The 10709-nt window shown below is 42.0% G+C and overlaps 1 protein-coding gene across 1 annotated transcript in view; it reads right to left on the bottom strand.

Moving 5' to 3' along the window:
• The window catches only part of LOC121855242 (cip1-interacting zinc finger protein-like), a 35834-nt gene extending 27805 nt beyond the window's left edge, over positions 1-8029 (bottom strand). Inside the window, exon 1 of the mRNA XM_042350131.1 lies at positions 7936-8029. The gene's annotated coding sequence lies outside the window, so the exon portion shown is untranslated. The remainder of the gene's footprint in view (positions 1-7935) is intronic.
• Between the last annotated feature and the right edge of the window lie 2680 nt (positions 8030-10709).

Genomic DNA, 10709 nt, shown 5'->3' with positions numbered 1-10709 from the left:
AGGGGGTCGTGGAGTGGTGGTCCAGCAGGCGTCACGGAAGCGTTGTGTGTGGGCGTGTTCAGTTTTCCTTAAATTCACATGGACCGAGCACCCAGTCCAAGATGGTTGCCAATGAATGATACAAAAACTCGCCCAACCATTTAATCTTTTCGTATTATTTATATTTATATATATATATTTTTTTTTACGGGGATTAGCCCACCCGGGCACAGGTCACTGACCCACATTGGGGCCTGGTGGCGAAAATGTAATAATAATAATAATAATAATAATAATAATAATAATAATAATAATAATAATAATAATAATAATAATAATAATAATAAAGAACCATAAAGAAATAAAATAAAATCAGAGTGAGATACAATATATGCATGTTGTGTTAAAGTTAGAGAAACAATGGATCAGCAACCTAGGACTTGGTCACATTACTGTGGGTTGTTGTTGAAGTGCGATTTGTTTCATTGTTTTACAAGTCCCCCTTAGGCTTATGTTTCAGTATGAAGGGCGATGATTACTGTAGATGCCACCGAGTATCAAATAGTAAAGAAAAAAATGAACCCTCAGGAATGCTTCATATCCGTGACGCCTACTCTACCCTCCACACCTCAAACTCTCTTCCCAACCTTGAGGGCTGACTGCAGTGACTGACAATGGGGCCTGTGTCAGCTGACTGGATAGGAACAACAGCTTATCACCCTCGTATCATACTAACACCCAACATGACTCTGTATCTGGTGTAGACAGAGTCAGTGTGTTTATTTACGCTAGATAACAATGGTTGCCCCTCGTGTTCGAGGCTGGCCGGCTATAGGACCACTCAGGCGTGAATTTGTTCAATGTGTAGAAGCTGTCGCCAACACAACACACCCTAAGTGCATGAACCAGTGTTGAGGAATAATCCAAGAATAATCGGTCGAATTCCTAGTTTTACTCTCACAATCCCCTCCTATACTCTACCCACAGTAACCATTTACTATCTGGGTTGAAAATCCTGAGAACAATACAAGGTGTGTCACCCTTTTGCATCTAATTGTTTGCTTGATAGAAGCGTGACCTTCTCATAGTGTAAGGTCCGGTCAAGCATGTGTGTGTTCTGTACTGATGGTGGGTAAGAGTGTGAGAACCCTGCGTTAAGATCCCGCCCACTAATGTGTATAAGCAACAGTGATTGAAAGATGGGAGAGGAAACATGAGAGCATCGCGAAACAGTTATGAAACCTTGTGCCTCTACTGCAGGTTAGTGGCGGAAATAATCACCCAGACATCTTTATGATCTAACCAAGTAATACAAGGATGCACGTAAAGATGTCTATATTTCTTCACTGCTTGAGGCTGGATACTTTTAGCGTCATTCTGATAAACCTGAGTGGGGTGGAAGCACTAACATACATAGAGACTGAAATGTAAATCACTGCTCAGTCCATCACGTGTAAGAAAGAACATAAAAGAGGAAATAAATTATATTTCTCGGATTACCATCAACCTCGACAACTGCTTATTGATAAACTCGAGGCCGACAAGAAAAATTGGGCGGGTGATCTTTCAAAACCTCAGCCTCTCGCAGGGATTGGTTCGATCCTACTGGGGAGGAGAGACTTGGGACGGCAGAGAAAGAAGGGGGAGTAGTAGGAAGAGAAAAAAGAAGGATATGAGGAAACAAAGAAGATACAATGGGGAGAAGGGATTGGAGGAGGAAGGAGGATCGGGAGGAAGGGGGTCAGGAGAGACAGGGAGTCAGAGGAGTGAGGTGTGCTGCTCGGGGTGGCTCACGAGATCAGAGTCACACAGACCCCAAGAGGATTAAACTCCCCGTGATCGCCCCAAGGTGATGTAAAGAACACCACAGGCATTGCATGACGTGTGCCTCTGCTTGAACTAACCTCACTGTAGAAATCCCTGGGTACAGTTATTGTCAATTATAAATGACATCAAGGGGACCAAACAGTTCTCGGCAACAACAGTAATAATAAGATAATTGTTATTCATTGTTCATTCTAATCCATGATTACTCGGAGCAACGGATTCAAGTTGGATAAGTTTAGGTTTAGGAGGGAGATAGGAAGAAACTGGTTCACAAATAGGGTGGTGGACGAGTGGAACAAGCTTAGCAACTTTGTAGTAAGTGCGGGAACTCTGGAAAGTTTCAAAAGGAGGCTAGATAGATTCATGGATGATAGCGAGTGGTAGTAACTCTCGACAGGAGCTGCCATGCACAGGCCAACCAGCCTATTGCAGACTCCTTATTTTCTTATGTTCTTAAAAGACACATCAGGATTTGAATGACTGAATAATAAGCAGCAAAACAACAAGAAGGATGGAAGTAATCTAGATAGTTCAGGGCGCGAGGTTAATCTGTTATTATTTTCTTCCGTCTTGAAGTGACACTAGTGTGTGCTCTAGTATACAGCATTACCCCCTGAAGCTGTGACCTACATATCAAGAGACCTCGACACCAGTCAGTATCAGTGAGGTGACCCAACACAAGGACACATCAACAACAGTGACAGGTCAGACGTGAAGCCTCCGGGTAGAAATGTTGAGTATGCACGAAAGAACGACCAGCATGACCTAGTTGCTTGTATTAAATGATGTAAATAAGACGAGTTTTCCCGAGTGAACGAAATATTTTGTTTTCGTTGATATGTGTGTCATCTACGCCCAGCTTATAAACCCTTACTCCAGAAACACACAAAAATAATCACACTTTTAATAACAGTTTTACAGCTTCTTTAATGGTTTCCTGTGAAAATAACCGGCAACACATAGCAGGCAAAAAATTACCCGCGCATAACGAGTCATACTAGAGAAAACTCAAGAGCTATGCAGCAAATGGTTTCCACGGCAAACATTATTCCAGGATTTTGATTGGTTGGTGAGAAGAGGCTGAAGGACCCACTTGCAAGGCGGAAGGTGTACGCTAATGATATGTACCGTTAAAACTAATTGCTGTGGCTAAGTGTGTGTGTGTGTGTGTGTGTGTGTGATGGTAAGTGAACATGTGAAAGTTCACATCATTATAAATGCAAGATTTAAGGTAGAGAAGAGAAATTCTTACCACATGTACACAAGCGGAGGCAAACACGACACAAACACACAGAAGAGGAAACACACACACACAAGCTTCATGATTTTGGGTGGGAGGGACAAACAGATGGAACAAACACTACCCCGCGGTTCTGTTGTGAGCAGGTAAGTCACCCACTACACGAAGTGCTTAATTTTCCTTCAGGTTAAGTTTGGTTCTCTGTAGGATAGGTTAAGAAAGGTTTGGGTTAGATTAGGTTAAGTTATGTTCTGGTTACGTTGTATTTTGGTTAGGTCAGGTCAGGTTAGGTAGACTAAGAAAATTTCCATGTAAGAGAAAAAATACAAACAGGCAAGAGATCCTCAAAGAATCGTAAGTTAAATATCCACGAACGCTAACTGCATGGGACTCCCTGGCGAAGCTTAAACACTGTGTATACGAGTGATAAAGGCAGGCCGGGAGGGAGAGAGAGATCACACAATTAACCTCCAGATATTCATAGCAGCTGGGAGGCAACTGACACACACACAGGTGGAGCAAAGAGCAACACAATTTTCTAACACTTTAACATTTGGTGTTGTGTGTCTGTAATTGTGACAGTAATGGTACCCGTGTGTGTGTGTGTGTGTGTGTGTGTGTGTGTGTGTGTGTGTGTGTGTGCGCGCGCGCACTTGTGGGTCTGCATCCAAGTGTAGGTGCACTTGTGGATTTACTAGTGCTTATTTCTGCAGACGTGCGTGACCGTGTGTGTGTGTGGTCTAGGTGGTACAGTCATGATGGTGGGTGTGTGTACGTGTCCGTCGGTATGTACGTAGGTGTGTATGACGGCAGGGCGTGTGCTCGAGTCCAACCCCACAACTCGTACCTGGGATCACTTACAACCACAATAATGCCACCACCCACACCAAGCATCCTTACTATGAGGTCACACACACACACACACACACACACACACAGACAGACAGACTTAACAAACATTACAAGACAGATGAATCGAATATCATTAAGGAGTTGTCACAGCCATGTTATCTTACTATACAATGCAACATTTTAACACGAGCTCCTATTGATAACAAAGCGTTGGCTGATGCTATAAGAGTTACTTTTCAAAACTTATTAAAATACTGTTGTAGGTGGGATAGATAGACAGCCTTCGTCAAGCGCTCGACTAATGGCTACTGGATTTTCTTTAAGTAAACAATGGTAAGGTGGTTCATTTCTAATCGTTCAGAGAGTAATTCGCTTCACCAGAAACATTAAAATATTATCTGATCTTATTCACTAAGTTCGTAAGATGTTCTAAGTATAAAAATAACAAAATCACAAGACTAATGGTAGGGGGGATCTTACTTGAGAAGGACTTGAAGACAAAACAATGTCTACTTCTAACATCTATAAAACTGTGCAGCTGACTTCACTTGATATGTTATTTTGAAGGATTATATTTCCAGTGACAAAGCACAGGAGTGTTCTGAGCTCACGACACAACACGGTTATTCTCAACAACCACGGGCAGTATTGTGAACATGTCCTGTCCTGACGGTGGTTCACGGGACACTGAGGGAAATGTGATACAAACGTCTTATGATATATCGACGAGAAAAACATTGACACCCAGTAAGATGTGGGTTCGTTCACTCAGGCGGAACTAAAATATTTTGGAAGGTTCGAAACCCATGTTATCACGACTTGGTCATGCTAACTCAGGAAAAAATACACCATCTTAATGCAGTTTGATATATGGCTCTTATATCTAAACTTGGAGCCTATATAAATTCATCTTAAATACTATGTTTGTTCAATTGAATTCCTTTACAGAGAACAGCGGTAAATGATGTGTCGTGAGCTGGAAACACCACCAGGAGCTTGTACTATAGCAAGACTGGGGACAACACAAGGAACTACACGGAGGAGGAGACGAGTACCTGGTAGTGGTGTCCTGACGACGCTGACCTGACGAGTGAGGTCTACCCGCAAGCTGGGTTCGGGGGAGTGGGAGGGGTAAGGGGGACGAGGAGGGGTGTCAGTGTGGGGGGGGGGGGAAGGACAAGACAGTGAGGGACAGACGTTGGGGGTACTCAAGGAGTTGGAAATGCACAATAGTAAAAAAATAAATAAATAAAAGAAAGAATGTGGGCCAGATAGAGAGATGCGATATTTAGTGAGGAGAGGAAAGGAAGAAATGAAATTGAGCGAATAAATATAGAGAGAGGGAAAGAAAGCTCAAAGACCCAAATGCCCCTCCCTAGTGGAATTATTTGTTTACTGGTGCGCGCGCATCTGCCTGCCAACCCACCAAGGTGTTCCGGACGCTTCACTGCTTGCTGTCTGTCTCACCCCAATAACCCCAGCCACCCCTGTCTTCCTCATTACCACCGCTGCCTTCACTGCCATCACCCACCACCATTACTTTTGCCTTCACTGCCATCACCCACCATTACCTTCACCACCACCCCTGCCTTCACCACCATTAGGACAGTCACCCTTCTTGTCTTTTAATTGTATATCGTTCATCACAAGAAACAAAATCACCGATAATTTAACTAAATGGTTTTACAAAGTGTGAATCAATCCATGTTACGGATCATATGACAATTGTACGGTTCATTTAGATTATTTTCTTTTTAGTGAATCAGTTTAGGAAAAATGTCTGATGTGTACAGTAAAGTGGCGGCGAGGTTGAGTGTGGAAGTAACACCTATAGCAACTGTAGCAATAGAAACAAACAGGAAAGAAATTAAATCCCTTAAAGGTAGGAGGTGGACGCCATCTTAACACCTGGGACTCGGGGTCACCCCACATACACAAGAAATCACGTAAACGGTTGAAGAATCCATATATATACCTGAACTTTCTGTCTAAGACCTTGACTCATGTTCTCCGTCAATGAACATCCATCTCCTTGAATAACCTTCCAACGGGGGGAGAGGGGGCGTGACCTTCAGTGACAGCGCGGGATCGTGAACACACTGCCTACCAACACTAAGCGGCTGATAATCTCCACCCCGACGCAGGAATCATCCCCAGTCACCCCTAGTGTTTGTTGCCCCGATTGTGTCGCTCTAGTACCAAACACTATTGTAATTATGGCATTGTAATTTTTGTTCTAAATGTCTAGAGTCGACTGTGCTCTTCGAATTTCAACTCCTTTACTCATCATGCCGACACACACACACACAGTCATTCCACATGGACGAGTATAGCTAAAAATCGCCCATACATCACAAATTATATTAAAAATACTGTTTATTATAGAAATATATTATGAATTATATTATGAATAAATTAACTAAATAAAATATTAGTTAAATATTGTATTATAGTGGCGACAGTGCTATTTCATCCCACGCCTTTCCTTTTAACTAAATTTAAGTTGATTTACTGCACGACCATGTAAGGGATCATTTGTAGCAACGCTTCTTACATGACCATGATACACAACAATATTCACTCTCTACTGTAGTGTGAAGATTTAAAGTGACAACCTTAGTTATTAGTAAATAAGACCAATTTAGTTTTGTGTATCCATTTAAATGTGTTTATAATCCACACTCTTACATACATTAATAATAAAAACAATCTTTGTACAAAAAATTAGCTATCCGATATGTATTTCTTGAACACCTTACACATAATGACTATGGGTAAGGCATCATCCCACACTATTTAATAATTTACTCCCTCTAATTTTTTACACAACGCGGCATGAATTTTTAGTGCACCAATATCACGGCAATGTGCGGATGTGTGTCACCACTAGACAAAGAGTATTAATAAGAGATGTCACTGTACTGTAGCTGACGAGGAGTGGCTGGTAAATTAATTGCTGAACGCTTAACTGGTGCACGACCGAGCAGCTTACAAAGAGCATTTATTAAAACCTAAATGTATTTTTCAGCTGCCAGTTGGGGCGTTACAGCTCTCTAAAAGGTAACTCAAGTAAGTAAGATTAATATCGTACACTGTATATCTGTAAATCTAAGGATGAATAAACGGTTTCAAGGGGGTAAGAACGGGATCAGCTGGAAGTATGGAGGGAGGGAGGGGGTGTGGTGTAGCCTGGGGAGGAGTATGTCGGGGGCGGAGGTGAGGTGGGGTTTTGGGCGACTAACGGTTCCTTGTGTACATCTTTACACTGTTCGCCGCTACCCTCATAGACCTTCCAACACACACACAGAACAACTCACACACATAACTCAGTCACTTCACAAATCCCTGGTATTTCGTTCACATCCCTCTTATACACTCTCCAAACGCCCACTTAAGGTAATCAGCTAGAGTGTTGGTAAACTGTAAGCATAGATGGAGAAGATAAGACAGGCTAAGGTGGAGGGTGGTGGTGTGTGCGTGTGGGTAATTGGGTAAAATTATAGTTTCGGTCACCCACCTATTTAGAAGAAGGTCAGAATCGTCCAAAACACATAAGAAAACCACCGGAAAAACATAATTTCAACCCAACCCAACCCAACCCAACCCATCCAACCCAATCCCATAACCCAACCCAACCATCACCCCCATCCCAACCCAACCCATCAACCCAACCCATCCTAACCCAACCCAACCCATCCTAACCTGCTACTACTCTTCGCCACTGACCAGCAACCAATATGTGCAGTAATTTATGACTGATCACTATCCTCTCTTTCGGCCTTTAAAAAAACAATCGTATATTACAGGTGATAAGAGATGTTACTACACCTGAGAGCCACTAATAAGATCTGAGTGACAGCTTTTCAACATTTACCCCTTATACACTGCCGGGTATTGGATCACTATATAAACTCCGATACCATCTTACACATGCATACATAACATACATACATACATACATACATATGAATACTATACTGTATATAAAACCTTCGTATATTACACGCAATAAAAACAAAAATACTGGTTTACTTAACAGTGAGTGATGACGAGAACCACAGCAGAAAAAACACTGAAAAAAGCTTCAAAACACAACACAACAAGGACCAGGCCACAGTCTTCCCCACAACACCCACCCAGAGGCAACTGATCCCTCCAGCACTCACCAACCCCTCGACGCCATGTTGCCGCTCCGTTTTCTCTGATAGTACAAGCGTTGTTTTCTTTGTATCTTTTATGGTAAACTTACTTAGATTACTAACATGTATTATAGACGAAAGTTTTGCGTCTGTTGTCTGTATATTTTTTAGAGCGAGGTTTTGGATTAATGGATTATGACATAATAAAATATATAGTTGAAGTATATGTCAGTGTGCTGTATATAAACGTACTGTATCTAACTCGAAATATATATACAACACCTGAACATACACCTTGGCATACGCATTTATGAGTAAAGAGCACACACACACACACACACACACACATCGGCACTCCCCTAGCACACACGGATTCTTAAAACCACAAGAACAACATTTCACGTGTAATAAACCAAACCCAACACCATTACCTCAAGAACCAACTCCACTACATCCAACCACACCACACCTGTTACTCTGAATAACACATTTAATACACACACAACGTATAAAGTATGCGAGGCCAACCACAATAGTATAGTCATGTAGAAGAAAAGCAGCCATCTTGAATGTTTAAGACCAATGTTTATTATTCTAATCAGTTTTCTCGGTCGGTGATGAGTAATGGGATTTCTACATTAGTCTCCCCTGATATTTTAATGGAATGCCAGTGGATGTTCTCATATGATCCCACAAGACCATTCGAATCTCCAAACCAAACAATTCGAGGCACCAAGACACCGTTCGAATAATAAACAAAAATTCTTCGAAACACCAAGACACCGTTCGAAGCACCAAGACACCGTTCGAAGCACCAAGACACCGTTCGAAGCACCAAGACACCGTTCGAAGCACCAAGACACCGTTCGAAGCACCAAGACACCGTTCGAAGCAGACACAGTTCGAAGCACCAAGACACCGTTCGAATCAATAAGACACCATTCGAACCCAAGACACCGTTCGAATCAATAAGACACCATTCGAAACACCAAAGACAGACATTATTATAGTACCCACAGGTTGCTTAGCACACACAATTGTCCATCTCCATTCTCAACAGAAGACGTCTTATGTTACCTGAAGATTAGCTCCCTCCCCAGCTTATTTAACCTGACGCAAACACCCTAACTACTTGGGGATTAGCTTAGGAGTTGGAATGAATTGGAGTTAGGTTAAGGTTAGCGTTAGGTTAGCGTTAGGTTAGGTTAGCGTTAGTGTGGTTAATATTAAAGCCTCACGTTTGCAAGTCGTCTATTCTTACGTTGTTACTGTAAATCTCTCCTTTGTGTGCAGTGTTGAGTAGACGGATGAAATTCCCACTGGTGTCTCTAATTTTTTGTAAACTATATTTTGTCACTTTTTAAATATTTTGTAGAACAATTAGGATATTATTACTTTATGGGATTTTTTAATGTATTTTTCGTCAATGTGTCTTGTCAGTAGGCGAGTCAGTAAGTCAAACAAACAATCACTAAGTTAATTAATAAATGGCTAAGCCAACCAATTAATCACTAAACCAATCGCTAAGGCAATCAATCAATCAATCAATCACTAAGCATGCAATCAACCAATCAAGTGCCATCATGAGGTGTTGGTGATTATAGTCCTCTACTCTAAATATTTTCAGGACAGTTTTTAACGTTTCTCATCTCAGTCTTTGTCTTCCCTCATTGTTTTCTCTCACTAATACCTCTACCATTATCTCCTCATCCTGAAATTATGGGGTTAAATTATATCGTTTTTGTTGTTCTATAATTCTTTGTTTCAAGGGTATTTTATAGAAGATCTATAACCATAATATTATTTAGAAAATTATCCCGGTATTAGTTGAATGTAATAATATAATTGGCAGGAGTCTCATTGGCTGCAAGGGTAATAGCTATACAGGTAGTTTAATAATATTATCAACAATAAAACAGAAATTGAGGAAAAGTGAAGGCGATGATGAAAAAAGTGCATTAAATATCATATGAATGGTTTGTAAACAAGGCCCGCGTACCGTTACCGTAGTAAATCAAGTATCGAACGAATGACGCACGTACGGTAGATTAATTGGGTTACCGCTAGAGATAGTCTCATGTGTCAACGTTTTTCTTTAACACCAGATGAAAAGAAAACGGTCCCATCGCTCATCACCGCCACTACTAATCACCAGCAGCAATCTTCACCAGCAGTACTAATTACCACCACCACTACCAAGCTTCGCCACCACTAATCACAAGCAAGCTCCATCACCATTATCCCTCGTAGAAGAAGAACAAAAATTCGTGTGCTCTCTCCGGAAGACTACTCAACCCCGAGGAAATTATTAAATACCATCCCGCACTACCACGCCTGAGACTCGTGTGGCCTGCTGAAAAGTATGACACTCTATACTAGCTTCCACGCCCATGTAGGTTAGGTGACCATCCCCACATTCGCCCCCACCAGTTATCCCCAGGAGGCGGTGGGTAACGGTGGTCCTCGCTCGTCTTAGCCACTGACCCAGAATACCCTGTATACTAGACAGGTGCTGAAGGGAGTCTGTCTGACGGAACAGTGTGTGTGAGGCAGACCCTTCCTTGAGTCTGTACAGGTGTTGGGGGAGGTGGCTGGGGGGAGGACTGTTGGCTGATCTGTGCACATGACTGGTGTATGTGTGTGTGTACGATATGGTGATCCTGTGTATACAC

This window comes from Homarus americanus, unplaced genomic scaffold (genome assembly GCF_018991925.1).
Source record: "Homarus americanus isolate GMGI-L3 unplaced genomic scaffold, GMGI_Hamer_2.0 scaffold1024, whole genome shotgun sequence".
NCBI lineage: Eukaryota > Metazoa > Arthropoda > Malacostraca > Decapoda > Nephropidae > Homarus > Homarus americanus.
The sequence above is the reverse complement of the archived record's forward strand: the minus strand, read 5'-3'. Positions and strand labels throughout refer to the sequence as shown.